Source organism: Sus scrofa, chromosome 14 (assembly GCF_054392235.1).
Source record: "Sus scrofa isolate SSC_HxYL_T2T_F1_AM1 chromosome 14, Sscrofa_HxYL_maternal_Yorkshire_Landrace_v2.0, whole genome shotgun sequence".
NCBI classification, from domain to species: Eukaryota; Metazoa; Chordata; class Mammalia; order Artiodactyla; family Suidae; genus Sus; species Sus scrofa.
In genome coordinates, this window is record NC_139396.1 from 93,882,189 (window position 1) to 93,909,279 (window position 27,091).

At 41.5% G+C, this 27,091-nt stretch overlaps 2 protein-coding genes across 15 annotated transcripts in view; one reads left to right on the plus strand and one right to left on the minus strand.

The window, feature by feature from the left end:
• DNA2 (DNA replication helicase/nuclease 2) overlaps positions 1-27,091 on the minus strand; it is a 349,771-nt gene that overhangs the window by 138,686 nt on the left and 183,994 nt on the right. The window lies entirely within an intron of this gene.
• The window catches only part of TET1 (tet methylcytosine dioxygenase 1), a 155,921-nt gene that overhangs the window by 19,908 nt on the left and 108,922 nt on the right, over positions 1-27,091 (plus strand).

Here is a 27,091-nt window from a genome sequence, read left to right on the forward strand (position 1 = left end):
TTGCAACATTGCATCCTTAGCAAGGTCAGGAATCGAACCCATGTCCTCATGGATACTAGTTAGGTTTGTTACCACTGAGCCATGATGCGAACTCTGATATTTGATCTCTTTGACATTTTTTTTTTTTTTTTTTTTTTTTTTGGCTGCAGAAGTTGCTGGGCCAGGAATCAAATCACTGCCATGGCAATAACCTGGGCCACTGCAGTGACAGTGCCAGATCCTTAACCTGCTGTGCTATGAGAGAACTCTAATAAAATCATTCTGATGTAAGGAAGAAATATTTGAAATGTATTTGCTTACCAGTATTCTTAGTTATGAGAGTAAATGGCCTTCAGTCATTAAGAGCATAAAATAAACATCAAAAAATTTGATATCAGGAGTTCTCCTGGAGTAAATCCCTGGCCCAGGAACTTCCATGTGAGTGTGGGAAAAAAAATACATAAGTTACAATTCTTAAATTATTTTGCTTATTGAGAGTTGGAGTGAGAAAGAGAAAAATAACATTTACAGGTTTTTTTTTTCCTTTTTTTTTTTTTTTTCTCTTTTTTCTTTTTTGGCTACCCCTCGGCATATAGAATTCCCAGGCTAGGGATCAGATCTAAGCTGCAGTTGTGACCTATGCCACAGCTGCTGCTGCTTGGGATCCTTAACCCAACTTGCCAGCAGGGGATTGCACCTGGGTGCTAATGCTCTAGAGATGCTGCTAAACCCATTTCACCACAGTGGGAACTCCTATTTGCAATTTTTTAGTGTTAATATTTTTATTCTTATATGAAACATATATACATTTAAAAATTTTAATTTTAATTTTTAAAATTTTATGGGTACATCGTTGGCATATGGAAATACCTAGGTTAGGGGTAGAATTCAAACTAGCTGCAACCTACACCATAGCCGTGGCAATGCCAGATCTGCTGCACTGGGCAGGGATCAAATCCACACCAATGGCATTCTTAACCCACTGTGCCACAGTGGGAACTCCCAAATGTACAGTTTTATTTTTATTTTTAAAAATTGTTTTATTTTTTGGGCCATACCTGTGGCATATGGAGGTTCCCAGGCTGGGGGTCAATTTGAGCTGTAGCTGCCAGCCTACGCCACAGCTCACTGCAATCCTGGATCCTTAACTCACTGAGCGAGACCAGGGATTGAAACTGCGTCCTCTTGAATGCTAGTCAGATTCGTTTCCTTTGAGCCACATTGGGAATTCCCCAGATGTACAGTTTTAAAACAGAACTATTAGGAGTTCCCTGGTGGCCTAGTGGGTTAAAGATCCAGCGTTGTCAGTCCTGTGGTTCAGGTCACTACTGTGTCTCAGGTTTGATCCTTGGTCCAGGAACTTGCACATGCTTCAGCCAAGAGTAAAATTAAAAATAATAATAATAAAGGAGTTCCCATCATGGCACAATGGAAATGAATCCAACTAGGAACCATGAGGTTGAAGGTTCAATCCCTGGCCTCGCTTAGTGGGTTAAGGATTGGCATTACAGTGAGTTGTGGGGTAAGTTGCAGATGCGGCTTGGATCTGGTGTGGCCGTGGCTGTGGATGGCGGCTACAGGTCCGAGTAGACCTCTAGCCTGGGAACTTCCATATGCCCAGGGTGTGCCCCCCCAACAAAAAGACAAAAATAAATAATAATAATAGTTCCCCTTGTGGCTCAGCAGGAACAAATCTGACTAGTAACCATGAGGACGCAGATTCAATCCCTGGCCTTGCTCATTGGGTTAAGGATCCTGTTTTGCCCTGAGCTGTGGTGTAGGTCGCAGATGCAGCTCAGATCTGGTGTTGCTGTGGCTCTGGCGTAGGCCGATGGCTATAGCTCTGAATTGACCCCTAGCCTGGGAACTTCCATATGCTGTGGGTGCAACCCTAAAAAGACAAAAAATAATAAATAAATAAAGTAGAACTTTTAGAATTTTTTTCTTCTAAAATATTTAGCCTCCAGAAATGTACCATCTCTCAAAATATTGACTTCTAATGTCTAGGGGAAGTAAAAACAATTTTGATTTACTTTTTTTCATCATAGATTACATTTTTGTCTCCCAGTTGTCTTTTTTTAAATTGTACAGCAAGGTGATGAGATAGTCTTTCCAGTGATATCTTTGGCCAAGAAATAAAATGTTATTTTTCTGCCAAGTTAAGTTTACTGTTCTCCATATTCGGAAAAACCAGATAATTAAAAACACTTACTTTATAACTCATAGTTATCTAGGAATTTGCTCTTAGCTCATTATTCCTCATGTATATTTGTAATTTAGCAAATTGAGACCTATACATTATTCTATTTATTGAATGGTGATTGATGTTAAAAGTGGTGTGTGTGTGGGGGTGGTGCATTTTAGAAACTTAAAGAGTAGGTGCTTTGGCCAAGCTACACTTTGACAGATAATTTTTAGTGTGTTTAAAAACAACAACAGTAACAACAACAATAAAAACCTTAGTTGTTTATAGTCATGCTTCTGATGGCAGGGTTTTGAATTACATATTTATAATACATGCGTTATCATGCATTTAATTAATGTGAATGACTAAGCAATTTGTGAGTTGACTGCCAAAGTGAAATAGGCTCCCTTACATTTACTGCAGTTAATATTGATTTTTTCCCCCACATTTTTTTTTCTTTTTAGGGCCGCACTTTCGGCATATGGAAATTCCCAGGCTAGGGGTGGAATCGGAGCTATAGCTGCTGGCCTATGTTACAGCCACAGCATCACAGGATCTGAGCCGTGTCTGTGATCTACACCACAGCTCACAGCAATGCTGCATCCTTAACCCACTGAGTGAGGCCAGGGATCAGACCTTCAAACTCATGGATATTAGTCAGATTTGTTACCACTGAGCCACAAAGGGAACTCCCTCCCCACAAATATTAAAGGGTTATTGTATTTTTGGATAGATTAATAGCAGTATACTAGATAACACTGTAAAATGTATTATTTATTACTAAGCTACCTTCACATCTAATAGAAATTAACCTGGAAAAATATAGGTTTCACTTGAAAAACTGAAACTTAAGTAAGGAGTTCCTGTCATGGCTCAGCGGATTAAGAACCTGACTAGTCTCTGTGAAGACATGGGCTCAATTCCTGGCCTTGCTCAGTGGTGTAAAGATCCATTGCCGCTGTTAGCTATGGTATAGGTCACAGACACGACTTGGATCCAGAGTTGCTGTGACTGATTTAGGCCGGAAGCTGCAGCTCTGATTTGACTCCGAGTTTGGGAACTTCCTGCAGGTGTGGCCTTAAAAAGAATTTTAAAAAAGGGAAAGAAAAGAAAAAAAAGTAGTGGTATTATATAATAGACATTGAACCACTGATTCTTCACTCTCTGATGGATAGTGTGCTATCAGTCTATTTTCAGAGATGTCACTTCAGAATTGGTTAACATACTTGTTTAATTTTATCCATTTTAGTGGCAGTGGGGGTGGGGCAGGCCTCTCCTGACCACTGCTTTTCATAGTGTTTTCAAACAGCCGGATCTCATTTTGGCATATTTTGTATATGGCATGTGGAACAAATTTTTGCTACCAACTCTTGCAATTGAGGACAGATGTTATGGGTCCTTAAATATGCCTTTAAGGAATCTCTTTGGATCACTATGGAGACTTCAGTAGCATGCCTCATCACAGAGGTACCATAGGAAAAAAATCTTTGGCATTTAGGATCCCTGAATGTTTAGAATACATTTATGTATAACCGAATCATTTTGCTGTACCCCAGAATCTAACAAAACATTGTACCTTGACTATACTTCAATTAAAGAAATAAGTAAATAAAATTAAATCCCAAGTATGTCAACAAAACCATGCTGATTTTGGCTGATTCTGACCCATGGGTCTTCATTTCTGGAATCTTGCCACTGTGATTCAAATCTTACCTTGCCATTCTGGGTAGACCATCTTGTCCAGGAAGAAAAAAATGAGTGAAACCAAAAAACACTGTCATCTACTGTCAGTGTAATGCATGTTATACTGTCACTTACTAGTGAGCACTGTAGTTTGGTAGGTTTTTATTTTGCTATGGAGCTTAATGCCCTCTTTTTGTTGGTTAGCATCTTGATTTTTTTTTCTTTTTATTTTATTTTTTCCATTATAGCTGGTTTACAGTGTTCTGTCAATTTTCTACTGCACAGCAAGGTGACCCAGTCACACATACATGTATACATTGTTTTTTCTCACATTACCATGATCCATCATAAGTGACTAGATATAATTCCCAGTGCTATACAACAGTGAATCTTGGGGTTTTTTTTTTTTATTCCATAGTAGTGTTTTAACAGTTGCCAAAGTCACTACTTATAAAGTCACTTCCCAGTCATTGTGCTACTCTGATGGATGTGGCACACGTGTAAGCAGGAAGGAGAGAAGGTGGAATCTTTTTTTTTTTTTTTGGTATTATTATCATATTAAAACAAGATAAAACTAGCAAGTGAATCAGACTAATCTAAGCAATTCAGATCATTACCTTGATAATGAGATTCAGTGCTCAAGTCATGATTGTTCAGAAAGTCTTGGCTAATTTATCATCAGCTCTTCAGGTCTGCTTAGAAAGCAATAAGAGAAATCTTACTCTTTTCAGATTTATTTATGTCTCAACAATACTGAGTTACAGTTTTAAGAAGAAGGGCATAGTGTTCTTTGTGTGTGTGTGTGTGTCTTTTGGCCATTGCTTGGGCTGCTTCCACGGCATATAGAGGTTCCCAGGCTATGGGTTGAATTGGAGCTGTAGCCACCAGCCTACACCAGAGCCACAGCAACACCAGATCTGAGCTGTGTCTTTGACCTACCCCACAGCCCACGGCAAAGCTGGATCCTTAACCCACTGAGCAAGGCCAGGGATTGAACACACAACCTGATGGTTCCTAGTCGGATTCATTAACCACTGAGCCACAACAGGAACTCCAGGGCATAGTGTTCTGCAGAGAGATCAGAGGGCTGTTACTGCCTTGGCTTGGGTTGCTGCTGTGGCACGGGTTTGATCCCTGGCCTAGGAATTTCCACATGCTGAGGGTGAAACCAAAAAAGAAAAAAAAAGTCAAATTCAGTCAATCATGTATACCATTGTCTCTTTAAAGAAGTACACTATAGGAGTTCCCATTGTGGCTCAGTGGATTAATAGCCTGGGAACTTCCATATGCTGCAAGTTTGGCCCTAAAAAGACCAAAAAAAAAAAAAAAAAAAGTACACTGTAAACCATTATATCCTATGTGTATTTAACATCATTTTAGCAGCTAGTACTCCAAAACATTTGGGGTGTCTTCTAGATGTCATTTTCAAGTACGAAAAATATTAGGATCACGGGATATCTATGAAAGAAATTCAAGGAGAGGACTTGAAAAAGATTTTAGGAAGTTACACAGTGCTTTAAAAATATGTTAGGAGGGGAGTTCCCATCGTGGCGCAGTGGTTAACGAATCCGACTAGGAACCACGAGGTTACGGGTTCGGTCCTTGCCCTTGCTCAGTGGGTTAATGATCCGGCGTTGCCGTGAGCTGTGGTGCAGGTTGCAGACGTGGCTCAGATCACACATTGCTGTGGCTCTGGTGTAGGCTGGTGGCTATGACTCCGATTAGACCCCTAGCCTGGGAATCTCCATATGCCTCGGGAACGGCCCAAGAAATAGCAAAAAGACCAAAAAAAAAAAAAAAAAAAAAAAAAGTTAGGAGGAGTTGCTGTCATGGTGCAGCAAAGTGAATCTGACTAGGAACCATAAGGTTTCTGCCTGGGTCCCTGGCCTTGTACAGTGGGTTAAGAATCCATTGTTGCAGTGGCAGTGGCATAGGCCAGTACCTGTAGCCCCAATTTGACCCCAGGCCTGGGAACCTCCATATGCCTCGGGTGTGGCCCTAAAATAGCCAAAAATAAATAAATAAATAAATAAACAAACAGCTGCCTGTGTTCAAAATTGTTGCCATGTGCATTTATGATTGTGAGTTATACCAACTTTGGAAACTCAAAATTCTGAAGGGAAAAAGGACCATGAAAGCTCAAAATCATGTGTTTTTCTAATTGTAAAATGGAATTTAGAAAAACCATTCTAGAAGAATTACAAACCAAACTGTTGCAAGTATTTACCTCTGAGGATTGGATTTTTGGGATGGAGGAGGAGTTATTAGAAAATATGTGACTTTAACTTTTTGCTTCAGTTTTCCTACATCGTTTGAATTTCTTCATAAACAGCTTGTGTTGCTTTAAAAAGTAATAAGACATACTAAATTAAAGTAATGTGATTTGCATTTAGAATGTTTAGAAGCAGGAAAAAGATACACTAATTCTACTACATAAAGGTAACCACCATGAGTATATAGGCATATTTACGTCCAGTATTTTTTCTGCATTTAAAAAATAACATTGTGGAGTTCCTGTCGTGGCGCAGTGGTTAACGAATCCTACCAGGAACCATGAGGTTGCGGGTTCGGTCCCTGCCCTTGCTCAGTGGGTTAACGATCCGAAGTTGCCGTGAGCTGTGGTGTAGGTTGCAGATGCGGCTCGGATCCCGCGTTGCTGTGGCTCTGGCGTAGGCCGGTGGCTACAGCTCCGATTCGACCCCTAGCCTGGGAACCTCCATATGCCGCCGGAGCGGCCCGAGAAATGGCAAAAAGACAAAAAAAAAATATATATATATATAAATAAAAAAAAATAAAAATAACGTTTAAATTTTTTTTTAATTCTCTAGAAAGGAAAGATAATGCTCTTTTAAATGTTAAGAGTGTACAAGTTGCTTTGTTACAATAAAACTAAATTGTGTGTACACACACAAACTAAATAGCATCACTGAAGCTGAGGTAAATTTTTTTCTTCTTCTTCTTTTTTTTTGTCTTTTTGCCATTTCTTGGGCCGCTCTCGCGGCATATGGAGATTCCCAGGCTAGGGGTCTAATAGGAACTGCAGCTGCCAGCCTATGCCAGAGCCACAGCAACGCAGGATCCAAGCTGCGTCTGCGACCTACACCACAGCTCACAGCAACGCTGGATCGTTAACCCAAGGAGCAAAATTATGTAACATATTGGTTTTTGTTTTTTTTTTTTAATAACCTCATCCAAGTCATGTGGAAATTCCTGGGCTAGGGATCGAACGAACCTGCGCCATAGTAGTGACCCAAGGCACTGCAGTGACAATGTCAGAACCTTAAACTGCTGGGCCACAAAGGAACACCAACATACTGTTTTATATACATTTTTTCAGAGAGATGGTCCTTAGTTTTTATTAGATTTCACAGAAATGTAAGTCATGTCTCCTATTCCCCCAAATAAAAACAAATAAGAGAATCACACCAGTCTTTTTGGACTTGGAAGGAGCAAAATGGAGAACTGTTACTATGGTGAAGGAAAAAACAGTTATACTACAGAGTTCCGATATCCCCCCATGTGGTCTTCAGTAAGAATGGATCTATTTGTAACATGGTGATAGTCTGACCTGTGAAAGCACAGATAGATACCGTAAGAAGCACAAGTGATGTCTACAAAGGGTCTGGCAGAGTCCCTGCTACACAGTAGATGCTCAAACGTGGTAGTTATTGCTTTATCCTTGAAGAGATTGTGTCTTCATTTCATTACTTTCACCCACTTTCCCTCTTGCTCCTTAATTCATGTTATTTAGAGGAAAGTAACGAAAATCCTCAGAAATAGCCAGTACACAACATTTCGCGGTATCTGCAAAAGCATTTTTCCTGCTAGAGGATTAAAATGAATGACTATGAATGAATTGGTTTCCCTGTTCCCATGTGATACAGAATTATGGTTGTGGCTTCCAGTGAGACAACGAAGCCACAGTTATTTTCTTGTCCTTGTATAATGAGAGGGTTTTGGTGTCTCTGCTGTATTCTAGACACTTACACTCTGCAGCTTATTTTCATATCATATTTCATATGAAACACCATTTTGTGGTGAGTTTTCTGTTAAAGGGCAAAAGTAGGATCAAGGCAGGAGGAAGTGGGAGAAAAGGACAGTGGAAGCCCACAGATGATCCAAGCCATGGGCTTTTGGAGGGAGCTGATCCAATTTAGGTTTAGAGAGAAGTAAGTGTGTGTGTGTGTGTGTGTGTGTGTGTGTGTGTGTGTGTTAGTTTCCTCCACTCTTGTAGGAGACAGTATCTTGTTTAGAAATTAATACAGAATTGGGGAGTACCCATTTCGGCACAGCAGAAACAAATCCGACTAGGAACCATGAGGTTGTGGGTTCGATCCCTGGCCTTGCTCAGTAGTTTAAGGATCCGGCATTGCCATGAGCTATGGTGGAGGTCGCAGATGAGGCTTGGATCTGGTGTTGCTTGGCTGTGGTGTAGGCTGGCAGCTATAGCTTCGATTAGACCCCTAGCCTGGGAACCTCCATTTGCTGTGAGTGTGGCCCTAAAGAAAAAGACAAAAAAAAAAAAAAAAAAAAAAGGGAAGAAATTAATACAGAATTGTAAAGAGATGTTTACTAGGCAGCATAACATAAAATTAAACTACCTTTTTTTATTCACCTAATTCCATTTTCTAGGAATACTTCTGATGCACCATGAGATGTTAAAACAAACAAAAATCAATAAAACAAGGAAAAGAAAAACAAAGTAGTTTTTTCTTTTAAAAAAGCTGTCAGAGTTCCCGGCATGGCTCAGTGGTTAATGAACCCGACCAGTATCCATGAAGACGCGGTTTTGATCTCTGGCCTCGCTCAGTGGGTTAAGGATCTGGCATTGCTGTGAGCTATGGTGTAGGTCGCAGACGCAGCTGGGGTCTCACATTACTGTGGCTGTGGCTGTGGCATAGGCTGCTGGCAGCTGCAGCTCCAATTCGACCCCAAGCCTGGGAACCTCCATATGCTGCTGGTGTGGCCATAAAAAGACAAAGAAATAAATTAAAAAAAAAAAAAAAAAAAAGAAAACAGAAAAAAAAAAAAAAAAAGCCAGCAACCAGGAAACTTTGTCTTCATTGATAATAGGTATATAAGATTTTAACAAAATTTAAGCTTCTTTGACTTTGAAACACAGGAAACTGGTAAAGGAAAGGAAAGGGGGGAAAAATAACATTTACTGAGAGTCTACTCTGAGACAGATATTGTGCTAAAAGGTTTAATGTTACCATATTTGATTCTGACAGTGAGTCATGAAGTATAATTATTAGGACTCTCATTTGGCAGACCAGGAAATGGAAACCCAGTTTAAAAAATTATTAGGAGTTCTGCCATTGTGCAGTGGGTTAAGAATTCGACTGCAGTAACTCAGGTTGCTGTGGAGGTGTGGGTTCAACCACTGGCTCAGGACAGTGGATTAAAGGATCTGGCATTGCCACAACTGTGGCAAAGTTCGGCAGCTGTGGCTCAGATTCAATCCCTGGCCTGGAAACTTCCATACGCTGTGCATGTGGCCGTTAAAAAAAAAAAATTGTATTAATTCCCCATGGCTAGCATGTAGTGGAGGTGCTCTTCCACTATGATAAAGGAGAATTAAACAATTTCTTCTCTTTAAGAAAAATGAAGGAGGGAGCTCCTGTAGTGGCTCAGGCGGTTACTAACCTGACTGGTACCTATGATGTGGGTTCAATCCCTAAGTTTGCTCAGTGGGTTTAGGATCCGATGTTGCCATGAGCTGTGGTGTAGGTTGCAGACATGGGTTGGATTGGCTATTGCTGTGGCTGTGGTGTAGGCAGGCAGCTGCTGCTCCCATTTGATCCCTAGTCGGGAATATCCATTTGCTGCAGGTATGGCCCTAAAAAGCAAAAACAAATTTAAAAAATTTCAAAAATAAATATATAATTCACATATCATAAAATTCACTCTTTTCAAAAGTGTAACTATCACAATTTAATTCTATAACACTTTTCATCACCCCCAAAGTCCCCAGGATAATTAAGTAGTGACTCTCCATTCTTCCCTCCTTCAACTCCTCGAAACCAGTAATCTGCTTTTTGTCTTTATGGATTTGTCTAATTGGGCCTTTCATAAGAATGGAATCATACAATACGTGGTCTTAGGTATCTGTCTTCTTTCACTTAGCATGTTTTATTTTTTTTTAGGGCCGCACCAGCGGCATATGGAGTTTCCCAGGCTAGGGGTCTAATCAGAGCTACAGCTGCAGGCCTACGCCACAGCCACAGCAATGCCAGATCCAAGCCGCATCTTCGACCTACACCTCAGCTCATGGCAACGCCAGATCCTTAACCCACTGAGTGAGGCCAGGGATCAAACCTGCAACCTCATGGTTCTTGGTCGAATTCGTTCACGCTGCACCACAACGGGAACTCTTCACTTGGCATGTTTTCAAGTTTCATCCATGTCATAGTGTTTATCAGTACTTCATTCCCTTTTATGGCTGAATAATATTTCAGAGCATGAATAAACCATGTTTTGTAAAAACCATCTATTTATGGATTCTGGGTCGTTTCTACTTTTTGGCTTTTGTGAAGAATGCCTTTATGAACATTTGTGTACAATTTTTTTGTGTGGACATGTGACTGCAGATATTTTGGGTATATTTTTAGGAGTGGAACTTATAGGTTATATGGTAATTCTTTGATTAAAGGGTTGCTAAACTGTTTTCCAAGGCAAGTGTCATTTTATTTTACATATTTTTAATTCTTACTTTTATTTACTTATTTTTTTGGTGGTGTCTGTGGCATGGGGAAATTCTCAGGCCAGGGATCTAACCTGTACCACAGCAGCAACCCAAAGCACTGCAGTGACAGTACCAGATCCTTAACCCACTGTGCCACAAGAGAACTTCCTATCTGATTTCTTTGTTTTTTATTTTTAATTGCTCAATGAATTTTATTACATTCATAGTTGTACAACGATCATCACAACCCAGTTTTATAGCATTTCCATCCCAAACCCCCAGCGCACCCTCTAACCCTGCAACCTGTCTCATTTGGAAACCATAAATTTTTCACTGTCTGTGAGTCAGTATCTGTTCTGCAAAGAAATTCATTGTGTCCTTTTTTTAGATTCCATGTAAGTGATAGATAGCATTGATGTTGGTGTCTCACCGTCTAACTTTAACTAGCATGATAGTTTCTATGTCTACCCATGTTGCTGCAAATGCTGTTATTTATTTCCTTTTAATGGACATTTAGGTTGTTTCCTGATTTCTTGATTATTGCCATCTTAGTGGATGTGAAGTGTTATCCCAGCAGGACTTTTTTTAGTTTTTTTTTTTATCTTTTGTCTTTTGTTGTTGTTGTTGTTGCTATTTCTTGGGCCGCTCCCGCGGCATATGGAGGTTCCCAGGCTAGGGGTCCAATCGGAGCTGTAGCCACCGGCCTACGCCAGAGCCACAGCAACGCGGGATCCGAGCCGTGTCTGCAACCTACACCACAGCTCACGGCAACGCCGGATCGTTAACCCACTGAGCAAGGGCAGGGACCGAACCCGCAACCTCATGGTTCCTGGTAGGATTCGTTAACCACTACGCCACGACGGGAACTCCTAGTTTTTAAATGATTTTTGTTTTTTCCATTATGGTTGGTTTGCAGAGTTCTCTCAGTTTCTACTGTACAGCATAGTGACCCAGTCACGCATATATATACATTCTTTTTCTCACATTATCCTCCATCGTGTTTCATCATAAGTGACTAGACATAGTTGCCTGTGCTATACAGCAAGATTTCATTACTTATCCACTCTAAAGGCAATAGTTTGTATCTATTAACCCCAAACTCCCAGTCCCTCCCACTCCCTCCACATACTCCTTGGCAACTACAAATCTGTTTTCCAAGTCCATGAGTTTCTTTCTGGTGGAGAGGTTCATTTGTGCCATATATTAGATTCCAGATATAAGTGATATCATATGTCTTTGATATCTAAACTTCCTCTTTCTGACTTATTTCACTTAATATGAGAGTCTCTAGTTCCATCCATGTTGCTGCAAATGGCATTGTTTTGTTCTTTTTTATGGCCGAATAGTATTCCACTGTGTATATATACACCACATTTTCTTAATCCATTCATCTGTTGATGGACATTTAGGTTGTCTTGGCTATTGTGAATAGTGTTGCAATGAACATACAGGTGCATGTATCTTTTACAAGGAAAGATTTGTCCGGATATATGCCCAAGAATGGTGATTAATGATGTCAAGTGTCTTTATGTGCTTATTGACCATTTGTGTATCTTCTTTGGAGAATTGTCTATTAAAACCTGTCTTAGTCTGTTTGGACTGCTATAACAAAGTACTGCTGGGAGTTCCCATCATGGCTCAGAGGCAACGAACCCAAGTAGCATCCATAAGGATGCGGGTTTGATCCCTGGTCCTGCTCAGTGGGTCAATGATCCGGCGTTGCTGTGAGCTGTGGTGTAGGTCGCAGATGCGGCTCGGATCTGGCATTGCTGTGGCTGTGGTGTAGGCTGGTAACTGTAGCTCCTATTCAACCCCAGCTTTCAAATGCCATGGGTGCAGCCCTAAAAGGACAAAGCAAAACGAACAAACAAAAACAAGTATTTCAGACTGGGTGGCCTGTAAATAACAGAAATGTATTGCTCACAGTTCTGGAGAAGGCACCAGCATGTTCAAATTCTGTTAAAAGCCCTCTTCCTGATTCTTAGCTGGTACCTCCTCACTGTGTCCTCACATGGTAGGAGAGGCTAGGGATCTCTCTGGGGCTTCTTTTAGAAGGCAGTAATCCCATCCATGAGGGTTCCACCCTTATGACTTAAGTATCTCTCAAAGGTCCCACCTTGTTTTTTAAACTTCTATTTTTATTTTTGTTATTTCCCCAATACAGTTTTTTTTCTATTGTACAGCATGGTGACCCAGTTACACATACATGTACACATTCTATTTTTGTACATTATCACGCTCCATCTTAAGTGACTAGACATAGTTCCCAGTGCTACACAGCAAGATCTCATTGCTAATCCATTCCAAAGGCAATAGTCTGCATCTATTAACCCCAAACTCCCCAACCACCCCACTCCCTCCCCTCCCCCTTGGCAACCACAAGTCTGTTCTTTAAGTCCATGATTTTCTTGTCTGTGGAAAGGTTCATTTGTGCCATATATTAGATATCAGATATAAGTGATATCATATGGTATTTGTCTTTGTCTTTCTGACTTACTTCACTCAGTATGAGAGTCTCTAGTTCCATCCATGTTGCTGCAAATGGCATTATATCGTTCTTTTTAAACTTTTTACTTAAAAAAAACAGGGGGGAGTTGCAGTTGTGGCTCAGCAGAAATAAACCCATCTCGTATCCATGAAGGTGTAGGTTTGATCCCTGGTTCTGCTCGGTGGGTTAAGTAGCTGGCATTGCCATGAGCTGTGGTGTAGGTCTCAGACACAGCTAGGACCCTCTGTTGCTGTGGATGTGACATAGACTGGCAGCTAAAGCTCTGATTCCACCCCTAGGCTGTGAACTTCCATATGTCTCAGGTGAGGCCCTACCAAAAAAAAAAAAAAAAAGGACTCTGAGGCTTGGAGAGGCCAAATAACTTGTCTACAATTGCACACTTGATCTTAGATTGAAGCCCTTGATTGGATGATAGTGCTCATTTTAACTACCATGTCGCTAAGCCAGGGCAACAAGCAAAATGTGAAGAACCCAAAGGGTAGAGAGAGGTGGGACCAAAAGGTGGATTGGTTGGAGTTCTCATCGTGACACAGTGGCAACGAATCTGACTTGGATCCATGAGGATGCAAGTTCAATCCCTGGCCTCGTTCATTGGGTTAAAGATCTAGCGTTGCTGTGAGCTGTGGTGTGGGTTGCAGATGCAGCTTGAATCTAGCATTGCTGTGGCTGTAACATAGGCCAGTGGCTAAAGCTACGATTGGACCCGAGCCTGGGAACCTCCATATGCCAGGGGTGCAGTCCTAAAAAAAAAAAAAAAAAGGTAGATTGGTTGATGATGGTCATGCTAAGTTTATTGCTGCTATCTTTTAGACTTGTGAAACTTCGAAAGAGATATGTAAGAATCCTGTAGGTTCATTTTCACAAGGATTTACTATATAAACACAGAGAACTATATTCAATATCTTCTAATAACGTATAATGGAAAAAATATGTGTGTGTTTTTTGTATATCTGATTCACTTTTCTATATACCAGAAACGAATTTAACATTGTAAATCAACTATACCTCAATTAAAAAAACTTTTTGGAGTTCCCACTGTGGCACATAGAAACCAATCTGCCTAGGAACCATGAGGTTGTGGGTTTGATTCCTGGCCTCACTCAGTGGGTTAAAGATCTGGCATTGCTGTGAGCTGTGGAGTAGGTCGAAGACACAGCTCAGACCTGGCTTTGCTGTGGCTGTGGCGAAGGTCTGCAGCTACATCTCTGTTTCAGCCCCTAGCCTGGGAACCTCCATGTGCTGAGATTGCGGCCCTAAAAAGATAAAAAACAAACAAACAAAAAACAGTATAGGTTCATTTTGCAAAATTATACATTTTTTGACATGAATCAAGTATTCCTTGAGTTTGCCAATTCCACTGCTTCTGTATTTTAATTTCAGGATTATGCTTCTCTTTACCCATCATTTTAAGTCTTTTCCTCCATTTAAAGTTTTTACTTCAGGTATGTTTCCACTCCCTGGACCTTGTTTCTTGTGATTTCTTGGTCTGGTAATTCATTCAGCACAATAATGGTAATTTTCCCACTCTTATGCCTCCAAGCAGATGTTTTTTGTATTTTGTGTAGCTTTTCTAATTGTCTTCAGATAACTTGTTCCAAATTATCAATTCTGTTATCACTGAAAGTGAAAGTTCCATATTCTTTTTTTTTTTTTTTTTGGGTCTTTTTGCCATTTCTTGGGCTGCTCCAGCAGCATATGGAGGTTCCCAGGCTAGGGGTCTAATCGGAGCTGTAGCCGCTGGGCCTACGCCAGAGCCACAGCAATGCCAGATCCGAGCCGCGTCTGCAACCTACACCACAGCTCACGGCAACGCCGGATCGTTAACCCACTGAGCAAGGGCAGGGACCGAACCCACAATTTCATGGTTCCTAGTTGGATTCGTTAACCACTGCACCACGACGGGAACTCCTCCATATTCTTTTTAACTAATAAGTGTAAGATGTTATAATGGTATGGTGAAATTAGCATGCCCCAGCTCGGGTAGATACCTTGTTAATACTAGATTTATTTGGGAGAGATTGCAATATCCCAAACTATTGTTTGCTTAAATACCTTCATTTTTTAAAATTTGTATTGATTTATTTATTTTTGTCCTTTTTTTTTTAATTTTTTTTTTTAGTGCTGCACTTGCAGCATGTGGAAGTTCCCAAGCCAGGGGTAGAATCAGAGCTGAAGATGCTCGTCTACACCACAGTTACAGCAATGCCAGATCTGAGTCCCGTCTGTGACCTACACCATAGCTCACAGCAATGCTGGATCCTTAACCTGTTGAGCAAGGCCAGGGATTGAACCTGCATTCTAATGGATAGTAGTTGGGTTTGTTACCACTGAGCTACAACAGGAACTCCCTCCATATATACGGTAAATGAGGTTTTTTGTGTGTGTGTTTTAGGGCTGCACCTTCGGCACATGGAAGTTCCTAGGTTAGGGGTTAAATTGGAGCTGCAACTGCTGGCCTACACCACAGCCACAGGAACCCCAGATCTGAGACATGTCTGCAACCTACGATGCAGCTTGCGGCAGTGCCAGATCCTTAACCCTCTGATCGAGGCCAGGGATCGAACCTACAATCTCATGATGGTTACTAGTCAGATTCGTTTTCACTGTGCCACAACAGGAACTCCACTCAATCCCTTGTTTATTTGTATGTTTTCTCAATTAGTGAGAGGCATAGTTCTCTGTTGCTGCTGTGGAATCACTAGGAAGTCAGCTGCCAAACCACAATTTTCTCATAGCCATTATAGTATTTGACCCTACTGTCACCTTTGTCCCTCACTGAGCCTGTGGGAGGTTAACTTTTTAAGGTCCCATAGTTAATAGCCATCATTGGGATTTGCATCTCACCAAGGACATACTGATTTTGTATGAGAGATCATAGTTTGATGTTGTATGACATTTTAAGTTGAACAGGCAAGCATGAAATAGTGCTTTATTTAAAAAAAATCTGCAGTAATTTTCTTGTATCACATGGATAATATAATTAAGAGATTTGTTGGATATGTTGGTTCTTCATTCCCCACCTCCAAACCCACTAATCCTTCATTTATTATCAGCAAAAGCAGCCCTATAAAAATATGAGAATTAAAAGATTAATCATAGCATCAGTGAATGTAGTTTGATTTAAATGAAAAAAAAAAACTGTTATGGACAAGGAAAATAACAATTCACAGTTTGTAAATTTCTAGTAAAAATATCAAGAATCATTTATTTTATTTTAAAAAACAAGAACTAATGTGCCCTTTGGTTAAGTATTTGGGTGGTTTTTTTAGGGCCAAACCCATGGCATCTGGAGATTCCCAGGCTAGGGGTCTAATTGAAGCTACAGCTGCCAGTCTACGCCACAGCCACAGTAAATGCCAGAACTGAGCCACATTTGCGACCTGCACCACAGCTCATGGCAATGCTGGATCCTTAACCCACTGAGCAAGGCCAGAGATCAAACCTGCAACCTCAAGGTTCCTAGTCAGATTTGTTTCCACTGTGTACAACGGGAACTCCATGGTTAAGTATTTGAAAGTCAGGTAAAACAAACAGATTTGGAGGGAGATGATGTTTTCTTTACTAGACATTAAAAGTATCTATGGAGGAGTTCCTGCTGCGTCTCAGTGGGTTAAGAATCCTACCACAGTGGCTGGAATTGTTACAGAGGTGTGGGTTCTATCCTTGGCCTGGTGCAATGGCTTAGGTCAAAGCTGGGGCTCAAATTCAATCCCTGGCCAGGAACTTGAACAGGTTGCAGGTGCAATTGTTAAAGAAAGAAAGAAAGAAAAGAAGGAAAAAAAGATGTATTGAGTTCCTGTCATGACTCAGTGGAAACGAATTTGACTAGCATGCATGAGGACGCTGGTTCAATCCCAGGCCTTGCTCTGTGGGTTAAGGATCTGGCATTGCCATAAGCTGTGGTGTAGGTCACAGATGTGGCTCAGATGTGGCATTGCTGTAGCTGTGGTGTAGGCCGTTGGCTACAACTCAGATTCGACCCCTAGCCTGAGAAACTCCATGTGCCACAGGTGCGGCCCTATAAAGACAAAAATAAAAAATAAAATAAAAAACAAAACAAAAAGTGTCTATGGAAATGCCATTATAATTGGTTGTGCTAAAACATTCCTAATAAAGATAGGCAAGTTTTCATTTAAATCTGCTTGGTTAACATAATTATAAGCTTGAGCTCCACACCTCTTGATTTGTAAGGTGGACTGTGTTAAAATAACTTTTGGGGGTTTGTTTTGTTTGTTTGTTACAACAAATATATCTCCTCTGGACTTCTCTTTGTGGCTCAGTGGGTTAAGGACCCAACTAGGATCATGAGGTTGTGGATCTGATCCCTGACCTTGCTCTGTGAATTAAGTATCCAGCATTGCCATAAGCTGTGGTGTTGGTCACAAATGTGGCTCAGATCAGACGTTGCCATGGCCATGGTGTAGGCCTCATCTGTAGCTCTGACTTGACGCTTGGCCTGGGAACTTCCACATGCAGTGGGTTCAGGCCTTGGAAAGAAAAGCAAAAAGAAAAGATAAGAAAGAGAAAAAACAAAACCAAAACAAACTCTCCAAATATATCTCTTGATCCCACAAGGTATTCTTTAAAGGCTTTACATTGCAAAAGCTCAGGAGGATACCCTCAGACACACAACTTGGTAGCTGCAAGGTAGAAGAAATGTCTCTAGTAAGAATATTGAAGATAATTTATTTAATTTCTTTTTTTTTCTTTTCTTTTTAGGGCTGCATCTTCGGCATATGAAGTTTCCAGGCCAGGGGTCTGATGGGAGCTGTAGCTGCCAGCCTGTACAGTAGCCACAGCAACACCATTCCGAGACTCATCTGTGACCTACACCACAGCTCAGGGCAATGCTCTGTTCTTAACCCACTGAGCAGGGCCTGAGATCCAACCCACATCCTCATGGATACTAGTTGGGTTCTTAACCTGCTGAGCCACAACATGAACTCCTATTTTTTTTTTTTAACTTCTATTTATTTTATTTTAAACAAGAACTAATGTACTCATTGAATAAGTATTTGGATGTCATGAATGTCAAATAGCCTTTAGAAAAAGTTTGTTTTACGCATTCTATAGTTAGAAATATAGGCTCCATGGCAAGTTTTTTTGGTTTTAGTTTTTTTTTCGGTCGTTCCCCACCTCCTTCCCAAACAAAAACAAAAAATAATTCCTCTCTTCTCTACCTGAGTTGAGCTCATTGGAAAAAGAGTTATTCACCAAGTCAGAGATTCCACAGATGTTAGGTAGTGCCTCTAATATAATTGATGTTCTCTGTTCTATTTCTGGAGTGAAGAAAGGAAGGGCATCCCTTACTCTCAACATGGGAAACATCTGTCCAATACAGAGTTACCTGGCTGAAAGAGTAACATTTCTAAGCAGATATATCTTGCTTCTTCATAGATTGTATGAGACTCGAGTAAATTAACTAAGAAACTAAAGACGTTAACCCTTCCCGAGTAACTGATCTAATCTCGATAAAAACCTACATATACTAATTCTCAAAATGTTGCTTTTCAGAGTTCTATGTGGCTGAGTGGAAATGAATCTGACTAGCGTCCATGAGGACTCAGGTTCAATCCCTAGCCTTGATCAGTGGATTAAGGATCTGGCATTGCCGTGAGCTGTGGTTTAGGTCACAGATGAGGCTCTGATCTGGGGTTGCTCTGGCTGTGGCATAGGCTGGCTTCTATAGATAGCTCTGATTAGACCCCTAGCCTGGGAGCTTCGTTATGCCATAGACGCAACCCTAAAAAGACAAAAAAAAAAAAAAAAAAAGGAAAATACTGCTTTTTTTCTGATTAGGAGAGTTAGTTATATGTGGGGTGTTTCTAGCTTAAAAACAAGAATTTCAGATCTAGGCTAACTCAGTCCCTACTCCAAAGTTCTCTTGAAAAGGTAGCTGATATTTGTGATGAAAAATTTAACAGGAGTATCGTGTTGGCATTTGAAAGGACCATTTATGGATAATTAAAAGTTGGAACAAAAACAGTTCAAACCAGGGAGTTCCCGTCGTGGCGCAGTGGTTAACGAATCCGACTAGGAGCCATGAGGTTGCGGGTTCGGTCCCTGCCCTTGCTCAGTGGGTTAACGATCCGGCGTTGCTGTGAGCTGTGGTGTAGGTTGCAGATGCGGCTCGGATCCCGAGTTGCTGTGGCTCTGGCGTAGGCCGGTGGCTACAGCTCTGATTCAACCCCTAGCCTGGGAACCTGCATATGCCGCGGGAGCGGCCCAAGAAATAGCAACAACAACAAAAAAAGACAAAAGACAAAAAGACAAAAAGACAAAAAGAAACAAACAAACAAACAAACAAACAAACAAACAAAAAAAAAAAAACAGTTCAAACCAGAGTGGTAGAGAATGGAAGGCTGATTACATCTCTTCATTCCCCTGCTCAGTGACCAGCAATAATGCCCCAGTGGGAGCATATCTATTTGTATACATTCTCTCTGTAGTGTGACTGTCAATAGCCACATTACTCCCTGTGTCCTTGCACAGGTTGTTACCTCTATCTGGGGCACATACCCTCTTTCTGTCTATATTTCATCAACTCCTACTTACTCGTCCTTAGGTTTCAGTGCAAACAAATGTCACTTCCTCTGGGAAGCCTTCTCTTGTATTACATAGCTTTTTGGGCTCATCCCCATTCTATACAGCAGCATAAGTACCCCTTTGTGAGATGGTCCATTGCAGAGGGCAAGCCCAACATCTTTTTAGGGCCAATCCTGTGGCATATGGAGGTTCCCAGGCTAGGGGTCTAATCAGAGTTGCTGCTGCCGGCTTACGCCACAGCCATAGCAACACCAGATCTGAGCTGTGTCTGCGAACACCAGAGCTCACGGCAATGCTGGATCCTCAACCCACTGAGCGAGGCCAGGGATTGAACCTGCAACCTCATGGTTCCTAGTCGGATTAGTTTCTGCTGCGCCACGATGGGAACTCCCAAATCTGCATTTTGAAAGTGCTCAATACTTGTTTTCAAACAACATTATTGTTTTAAAGGTTTTTGGCTATTAAGTTGGAAATTTCATCATAAGAAAGTGAATTAATAAATTAGCTTGATTTTGCTAAACTTAGACCCCTAGGTCTAAAGTTCTCAGAAAGAATTGTGTGTGGAGTTCCCATCATGGCTCAGCAGTAACGAACCCGACAAGTATCTATGAAGACGTGAGTTCTATCCCCGGCCTCCCTCAATGGGTTAAGGATCTGACATTCCTGTGAGTTCTGGTGTAGGTCACAGATGCGGCTCTGAGTCTGTGTTGCTGTGGCTGTAGTGTTCCTTTGTGGTGCAGTAGCTTAAGGATCCAGTGTTGTCCCTGCAGCAGACTTGGGTCACTGCTGTGGCATGGGTTTGATCTCTGGCCTGGAATTTGCACATGCATTGGGAGTGCCCCCCCCAAAGGTTATACTAAGAATTGAGAAATTGGGGAGAGGTGATATTTCAGCCCCATCATTTATGGCATTATCATTGTCACCTGTTCTCACTTGGCAACTTCTGAAGATGACTGCTTTCTCACTTGTTCCTTAATTCTTCCTATTTGAGTAGTTGTGTTTTGTTTTTACAGTCAGTAGGCAGGACTGCTAGAGGGAATGTGGTTGGGTAGTAGGGAGACCTGGCCTTCTTCAAGGTAAAATGGGCTGCTGTAGATAAGCCTCGGGGAAGGAAGTTGGGGAGGGAAGCCAGGGAAAAGCTATGCTGGGTGATCAGCCACCTATACCCACACAATTATTGCTCAACTCGGTCACCAAGGAAGATCTCCAGTGTTAGCCTTTTGGGTTCCTATGTTTCACACAAAATAAAATCAAACTAACTTTAAGATTACCATTAGAGTTGTAAAGGATGAGCTACCCTTTTAAAATTCTCATTGACTTGGAGTTACCGTCGTGGCTCAGTGGTTAACAAATCTGACTAGGAACCATGAAGTTGTGGGTTCGGTCCCTGGCCTTGCTCAGTGGGTTAAGGATCCGGCGTTGCCATGAGCTGTGGTGTAGGTTGCAGATGCGGCTCAGGTCCCGCATTGCTGTGGCTGTGGTGTAGGCCGGCGTCTACAGCTCTGATTCGACCCCTAGCCTGGGAACCTCATATGTTGCGGGAGTGGCCCTAGAAACAGCAAAAAGACAAAAAAGCAAACAAACAAACAAAAAAACTCATTGAGTAGATGTTTACCAAAGATGGTCCTTGGAATACCTTACCCAGGTATCCCTGCAAACATAAGAACATAGAAGGATTTCATGGGAGAGGAGAGTGTGGCTAATATTGGAAGGAATTTGTGCTACAGAGGTGTCAGTTTGGGAAATAGTGAATAACTTTTGAGATTAACTTAGAAGTAGTCTCCTATTTGCAAGTCTAGTTTCTTGTAGGTGCAGAATTGCTTAAGTTTATAAAGAGAAGTAAAGGAGTTCTCCTGTGGTGCAGTAGGTTAAGGATCCAGCATTGTCACAGCAGCAGCTGGAGTCTGATATTTGGCCCAGAAACTCCCACATGCTATGGATGAGGCCAAAAAAAAAAGAAAAGAAAAGAAAAAAGAGAGAAGTAGGATTTTGAAACTATTTATAAATTTTATCTCTGGGGGCACAAAACATATATTTTCAAAAGTACACCTAATGTAATGTTGATTTAAAATACTAACCTTCTGGAGTTCCCCTCGTGGTGCAGCAGAAACGAATCCAGTGGGGAACCATGAGGTAGTGGGTTGAGGATCTGGCATTGCCATGAGCTGTGGTGGAGGTCTGGCATCTGGTGTTGCTGTGGCTGTGGCATAGGCTGGCAGCTGTAGCTCCTATTTGACCGCTAGCCTGGGAACCTCCATGTGCCAAGGGTGAGGTCCTAAAAATCAAAAATAAAATAAAGTACTAATCTTGGAGTTCCTGTTGTGGCTCAGCAGTACTGAACCCAACTAATATCCATGAAGACATGAGTTTGATCCCTGGCCTCACCCAGTGGGTTAAGGATCTGGCATTTTTATGAGCTATGGCATAGGTTGAAGACTCGGCTCCTATCTGGCATTGCTGTGGCTGTGGTGTAGGCCGGCAGCTGTAGCTCTGATCTGACCCCTAGCCTGGTAACTTCCATATGCCCTACTTTCGGCCCCAAAAAAAAGCGGAATAAAATACTAGTCTTCTTGATCTACTGTTCTTCTAATCTAAAAATGATGCCTGTGAGGTTTTGTTTTGTTTCTTTGAAGTATAGTTTATTCATTTATTTATTTATTTACTTATTTTAGAGCCACATTTGCAGCATATGAAGGTTCTCAGACTAGGGGTCTAATCGGAGCTACAGCTGCTGGCCTACCCCACAGCCACAGCAATGCGGGATCAAAGCCTCGTCTGTAACCTACACCACAGCTCACCACAACACTAGATCCTTAACCCACTGAGCAAGGCCGGGGATCAAACCTGTGTCCTCGTGGATACTAGTCCGATTGGTTACTGATGCGCCACAACAAGAACTCCGATTTATAATATTATATTAGTTTCCAGTGTACAATATAGTGATTCAGTATTTTTATAACAAAATGTGTGGTATTTTGTTTTGTCTTGTTTGTCTTTTTAGGGCCAAACCTGTGTCATATGGAGGTTCCCAGGCTAGGCGTCGAATTGGAGCTGTATCCACCTGCCTATGGTGCAGCCACAGCAACACCAGATGTGAGCTGCATTTGCTACCCACACCACAGTTTACCACAACACCAGATCCTTAACCCAGCAAGTGAGGCCAGGAATGGAACCTGCGTCCTCATGGATGCTGGTCAGATTCATTACCGCTGAGCCACGATGGGAACTCCTGAAGTGTGTGGTTTTGAAGATGGTTCTTTTAAGTTCATTTTGGAATATTTACAAATGTCTATTATTATTGAGTATTGAAAATGAAGAGTGGAGTTCCTGCTGTGGTGCAAGGGGATCAGTGGTGTTGCTAGGAAGAAAGTTCAATCCTCAGCCCAGCACAGTGGATTAAAAAGATTGAGCATTGCACATAGGTCACAATGGTGGATCAGATCTGATCCCTGGCCTGGGAATTCCATATGCTGTGGGGCACCCAACAACAACAACAACAACAACAACAACAAAAAGAAAAAAAAGAAAGAAAGAAAATTAAGAAGAATTGTAGAGAAAACAGTTGTAGATGTTTAGAATTAGGCTCTAGTCAAGTTGTAACTTGCTGTGTAACCTGAGTTAAGTAAGTTTACCTCTTTGGCCCTCAGTTTATCTATGAAATAATGTAATTAGACTAAATTTTCTCTTATTTATTTATTTATTATTATTTTTTTTGCTGCACCCTTAGCATGTGGAATTTCCCAAGCCAGGGTTCAAACCCTTGCCACACTAGCAACCCGAGCCCCCGCAGTGATAACACTGGATCCTTAACTTGCTGTGCCACAAGGGAACGCCTTTGATGTAATCATTTGGTTTTTGAAAGAAAAGAGATCTTGGAGTCCCCACTGTGGCCCAGTAGAAACGAATCTGACTAGTATCCATGAGGAGAAGGTGTTCAGTCCTCGGCTTCGCTCAGTGGGTTAAAGGATCCTGTGTTATGGCTGTGGTGTTGGTCAGCTGCTGCAGCTCCAATTTGACCCCTAGCTGGGAACCTCCATATGCTGCGCTTGCGGCAAAAGCAAAAAAATAAAAAGAAAAAAAAAAGAAAAGAGATCTAATTTTGTAATATTTGAAAGAACCTAATACACTTGAGTTATGCAGTTAAATATCAACTCATGCAATTTAATTATAATAATTCCTTGTGGGAAAATCAAATAGATTTAAGTGATAAAAACATGTTCCAAATAAATAGGACTACAGCACAAGGTTTCTGAATCTGTCATTCATTCAGGATCTTGTTGTATGCATTTTGCCCTAAATAATAAGAGCATGGGAATCACTCTCTTGACCTCTATTTTCTCTGCTAGTAATCTCAGAGAACTATCATTCTCTCCATCAAAGCTCACTGTCGCCTGAGACTTGAACTGAGACTGACAAATCACTAAGTACAGGATTTAGAACAGATGGCTACAACCAATAGATGCTACCAATCTATTCTGTGTTCAAATAGATATAGATCTTCATGGAGTAGTATCAGTTGGATGTTTGGAGTTACTGGTAGCTCTGGTCACTTCCATTAACCCTCATTTAGCTGGGATGAGCTTTGGCTTTATTAACTCATTTTACAAAACACTGCACATAGAGCCTCGATGTTTGCTTAGTTTGCCAAGTGCAATATTGTATCATTGCAATGGTTTCATGAGTATCCCATGAAGTGAAAATACTTGTTCATGGGGCTTTAAAAAAATGGACTTTTCACCACTGTGGATATTCAGTACACCTAACACTGATGCTGATTTTATTTTATTGAGGCAAATATATGGATCATGCAAGTAATAGACTGATTTAAAATATATAATCATGTCAACATATTATAGCTACTTTACTAAATATTGAGTAACCAACTGAGGAAAAAGTGATATTTTAAAAAATTATATTTAGCTATTTGAGGGGAAAGGCATAATCTATAATTGAAATGGAAGAAACATAGGGCTACTCTTGTATGCATTATTGATGGGAATGTAAAATGGTTAAAAAATGCTTTGGCTGCAGAAAATGTTTTGGTAGCTCCTCAAAATATTAAACAGGGAGTTCTCATTTTGGCTGAGTGGGTTATGAACCTGACATAGTGAGCCTTACTCTGTGGTTTAAGGATCTGGCATTGCCACGAGCTGTGGCATAGGTCATAGATGCTGCTCGGATCTGTCTGTGGCTATTGCTGTGGCCTAGGCCAGCAGCTGCAGCTTTGCTTCGACCCCTAGCCCAGGAACTTTCATTTGCCACAGGTGTGGCCACAAAAAGAAAAAAAAAAAAATTAAACAGATCTGTAATATGATCCGGCAATTCTTCTCCTAGGCATATACTCAAAAGAATTGAAGGCAAGGACTCCAGTAGATACTTATATACCCATGTTCAAGGCAGTATTATTCACAATGGTCAAAAAGTGGAAATGACCCAAAAGTACATCAACAGAAGAATGAATAACAAAATGTTGTGCATATACCCAATATTATTCTGCCTTAAAAAGGAAAGAGATTCTTACACATCTTATAGCATGGATAAACCTTGAAAACATTATGCTAAGTGAAATAAGCCAGACATAAAAGAACAAATAGGAATTCCCATTGTACTGCCACAGGTTAAGAACCCAACATAGCGTTCTTGAGGATGCTGGTTTGATCCCTGGCCTTGCTCAGTGGGGCAAGGATCTGGCATTGCCACAAGCTTCAGCGTTGGTTGCAGATGGCTATGGTGTAGGACAGCAGCTGCAGCGCCGATTCAGCCACTTGCCCCAGGAACTTCGATATGCCACAGGTGTGGCCAGAATGAGAAAAAAATAAAAGAACAAATAATGTATGATACTACTTCTATGAGATATCTAGAATAGGCAAATTTATACACGCAGAAAGTAGAACAGAAGTTAGCATGTGCTGGGAGAAGGTAAACTGTTTAATGGGCACAGAGTTTCTGTTTGGGATAATGAAAAGGCTTTTGAAATGGAAAGCAGTAATAGTTGCCCAACATCGTGGATGTACTTAATGCTACTAAATTTTACACTTAAACATGGTTGAAATGGCAAATTTAATGTCATGTGTATTTTAACATACATGCAAAAAATCTCTACAGAGAAAAATGTAGGGTTAAAAGGTCTTGCATCCATTTTTCAAAACTTGTATTTGGTCCTGTTTTTCTACCTATTTCATGATTGCTTTATCCCCCGCAGAGAGCTTTTTAGTGTGGGTTCAGTGTACTTGAAGTTGCCATGGTGGATGTGGTGAGGTTAGGATCCACTGGTTTTGCATGTTTCTCACATTTGTTAAAAAGTTTGAGGGTGGGTGCATGAGGGAGAGGTAGTTTAAAGTGGGAAAACAATACATGTTGCACTTCCCATTCCAACAAGAGAAGCGTGCTTTTGTGGCAAACCGAAAGTCTGGGAATCAAGGGTGATGAAATACAGGCTTTCCGGCCCTCACTCTGTTCCTGATTTCTGGTTGTGGGAATCTGTTCTGAATCCAACTGCAAGTGGAAAACCTATCTTTGGCTGAGCAGCCAGAGAGGCCCTCTTGCCAATCCCCCAAATGTGCCGCTGAAACTCTGGCCCTGTGAGGATGTCTTCCCAAGATCTGTGCAGCTGTCAAGGTGGCTGTGATGGGACTGTGACTGGCCTCTGCACTGCATTTTGGCAGTGACCTTGAGACCTGCCAGCTCAAACAGCTGTCCTGGTTCTTCCTCCGCTGCCACTGTTGCATGTCCTGGAGACTGAAGGGAGGGAGCTAAACTCCTCTGGCTCTGTCATTCCCAGGGTCTGGCAAGTCCCAACTGTGGTGCCTCTCCCAGTGCCTACCACCCACTGGGCATGGGGGCCATCCAGGTGTGTGACTGTGGGTGGCTGCTTGTTTCGCCGCTGGCTCAGCTCCCCATCTCTGGGAAGTAAGTGGCTCTGTCTGACCATCAGCCTGTGCGCAGGCAGGCTCCACGTGGAAACCTGCTTGGCAGCTCTGTGGAGAGATGCTCAGTGACAATTGATGATCTTGGGAGACAGAGGAGCCAAAAGTGCCCCTTCTGCCCCAGAGGTCTAAGTCTGCCTTCTGGAAGGGATGGATTTCTTTGGGAGATGAAGGTCATCAGAAATGTCCAGAGCAAGAGAAAGAAATGTTTTTGAAATCTCCAGCCACTCAGAGTGGCAAATGTATTTTGAAAACTCCTCCCCCCTCCTTGTCCTCAGCCTGTCCTTTTCCTTTTAAGTGGCCTTATTATTATTTTTTAATCCGCCTTTGTCACTGGACATTTATTGACAGAAATCAAATTGCTGTGTTTCTGGGCAAAGCGCCTGCTGCAAAGAGGTGTGGTTCCCGAGGAATGAGACACGCAGCCCAACAGCTGAGCCTACACTGTCCTCATATAACCTCCCTGCCTTAAATATCGCCAATATTTAGCCTTGCCTTATAAAGTAAAAATGCACAATACCTTCCAGAGTTTCAGCAAGCCCAAATGCCCCCCTCAGCTCGGTTATATCTCCTGTACG